Here is a 3,185-nt window from a genome sequence, read left to right as displayed (position 1 = left end):
TATTTTTATGAAAAATTTAAAATGTTTTGTGAAAAATGTGGTTTTCATATAAAAATTTAAAACAAAAACATATTTATGAGTGTAATTTAGTTTATTGAATTTATATCATTATAATGTTTACTTAAGAATAATAATTTAATTTTTTTTAATATTCTTATATTAGAATAATTGATCCACTAAAACAAACAATTATACTATTACCGCATTTGGACATTCATTATTTATCACAAATTGTACATAACATCATAATAATCAACTTAAAACCAAACAAGAAGTTAAAACCAAGAAAACAACATAAAATTCCAGAAACACGGTGTCCAATGAGCTACACTTATCGCTCAGCAAGAGGACCTTTTGTCCAGCAAATTAAGGAAAATAGAGGTCCAGACTTGTAGTGGAAAAGTGACGCCCAACACCCAATTCCACCGCTCAACGCCCAGAAGTCTGAGAGTTTATTGGCTTCATAGTGCTTAACGCCCAAAATGGCACTCAACGTCCTGGAGCCTAGTGTGTCCCGAGTTTTGCAGCGCTCAATGCCACATAGGGTCACTAAACACTATACCAGAAGTCAATAATTTGATTTTTTGATTTGGTTGCATCCCAAAGCTATCCAAATCGATATCCTTAACACTATAATTGATTCAAAAACATGTTTATAACTGAAATTGATTACCAATTTGCTTATTTGGTTAGGAATGAGATTCACTAGATCAAAGAAACAACTCAAAAACTCACAACTTAAATCCTACATGTTACAAACTAGATTTCAGTAATTTAAGTGGCTAAACAAGTCATAAATTACTAAAAAACATACCACAACATCTAACTTCTTCCCAAAATAATTCTTTTAGATTTTTATTTGTCAAAACCTCTAAAATAGACCCAAAACCAATCGAAAACTCAACCTATTGACTACATCAAGAAGTATCAACAAATTTCAACCAATTATAATTTTAAACACATCAACTCAAGTGATCAAGGAGGCAATATTTATCAAGCACTCACAACAAGACTTTTCCAATATTAGACAACATGTATTCACTCCAAATTCATGAAACTGAACTACCAAGTAGAGATATTTCAACTAGCTCACATTCAACCATTTCATATATCAATTCATCAATTATGAACCAAATCAAGCATGCAACATAATTGATTTAAAGATTATTAATATCAAAAGCACTAATTATTTTACCTTCCCTATTAAATGACCGAACGACTTTATAGAACCTCAAACAACTCTCAACGATCAAAGGACATTATCTGCACCTACAAACAATAAAATCATGATCAAGGTATGTCATTAGAACCACTAATTAGTAGAGAGTCGCATAGAAAACTCAAATGACACATGCAACTACAAATGATATGCATGCAAAAAAAAAAGAAAAAAACAGACTAAAGAAAAGAACAGAAACCAACTTACTCTTTTACGGAAACTGATCAACTAAACTTAAAGATTTCGTCACGAGAATGATTTAGACAATCTTTGATCTTCAAACAAAGGAACAAATAGTAATAATTCTTAAAAAAAAGTCAAATAACTCTAGAAAAGTGATTTCTAAACAATCATATGTTTTAAAATAATAAAATTTATTCATAATAAACTATTTATATTAAAATCATTTAATATTAAAATAATTGAATTATACTATTTTTAAACTACTATCACTTTTAAAATTTCAATTTTTAAGATTTTAATTATTATCAATATTTTTCTTTTTTGCAGTACAAGTCAATGTTCCTCAATTGATGTTCGTAAGGGCTTTATTTGTGAATACCATTGATTTTTATTTTTTTTCTATGAATCTTTCTCAAGCCCGTTTTAGTCGAAATTAAAAGGAAGTTTTTCATTGATACCATTGAGATTATCTCAATATTATTTATTGACTAGCGTCCTAATTTAAATTATTCAAACACTCAATTATATGCATAATATAACTCATTATTATAATTTGAACATACAACATAACATTTTATGATATACATATAGCAGAGTGAAGTTACTCTCTTCTTATACCAAAATAGTAAGTAGTATGATATTATTGCTTCTGGAAGACTATGAACCTCATAAAACAGCATCCCATATGCTAGAAAGAAGTCGTTTGTTCAAATGACTCTTCTAGGATGTACAACCTTATTTTGTGATAATAAAAAAAGGAAAATAATAAACATTTAATTTTGTGGGACCTAGTAACTTAAATAACTGAGTACTGAACTGCTACGTCCATACCAAGCAGAGTAATTTTCTGCTACCTGTTATCTCAGAAGTTTCAAACTCAGCATTAATGTGCAGAAATGGAAAGCTTCTCAATAATAACATATTTCTATGAACTCTGACTTTAATGAATTTATTATATGGCTTATTTTCATGAAAGATAAAAACTTAATATTTCAAAAAAGGAAAGCTTTTATTTCAAAACATTAAAAAAAAGGTGGAAAGCTTCTCAATAATATGGGTACATATTTCTATGAGCTCTGACCTTCATGAATTTATTATACACTTATTTTCATGAAAGATAAAAGCTTAATATTTCCAAAAAGAAAATTTTTTATTTTAAAACATTAAAATTAAAGGTCCCACCGACTAGACCATGGGACCTCAATGAAATTATTATGTGGCGTACTTTTATCAAACATCAAACCTTAATATTTCAAAAACGAGAAGCTTTTATTTTAATAAAATTAAAAATTAAAGGTCCCACCGAGATTTGAACTCGGGTTACTGGATTCAGAGTCCAATGTCCTCACCACTAGACCATGGGACCTATTGTTTGAACATTAACTATATTTTTATAATATTTTAATTAATGATTGCTTTATAAATATTTTGTATTGAGATATAAGGCTTTTTTTTCGGGATTGGTAGTTTATGTTATTAAAATTGAATTTAAAAAATAAATTGAAAACAGCTTATTAAATCTAATTTACATAAACAAAATAAGGTCTGTGATTTTAGCATTAAATCAATAAAGAAAAATAGTCGCCCAAAAAACTTGCACCTTCACTTTATGCATATGATTGTTGCGAATTTTGGTCATAACAAATAAAAGACAGACTTACGTTTTTTTTTTTGCATGAGTCTACATGATAAAAATAATTTTCACAATTTTCAATTATCTCTAATCTTATTGCAAGCTCATTCAAACAATTTTGTTCATATGTTAATGAGAATCTTACAAAAC

The 3,185-nt window shown here is 28.0% G+C and overlaps 1 non-coding gene across 1 annotated transcript; it reads right to left on the bottom strand.

Moving 5' to 3' along the window:
* Positions 1–2,696: 2,696 nt before the first annotated feature.
* Positions 2,697–2,768, bottom strand: TRNAQ-CUG (transfer RNA glutamine (anticodon CUG)). The gene has a single exon. It is a non-coding gene; the product is annotated as a tRNA-Gln (tRNA).
* Between the last annotated feature and the right edge of the window lie 417 nt (positions 2,769–3,185).

Source organism: Vigna umbellata, chromosome 5 (assembly GCF_029865625.1).
Source record: "Vigna umbellata cultivar VRB3 chromosome 5, Vumbellata_1.0, whole genome shotgun sequence".
In the NCBI taxonomy this organism is placed as follows: domain Eukaryota; kingdom Viridiplantae; phylum Streptophyta; class Magnoliopsida; order Fabales; family Fabaceae; genus Vigna; species Vigna umbellata.
Note: the sequence above shows the minus strand (reverse complement) of the source record. Positions and strands in the feature narration are given on the sequence as shown.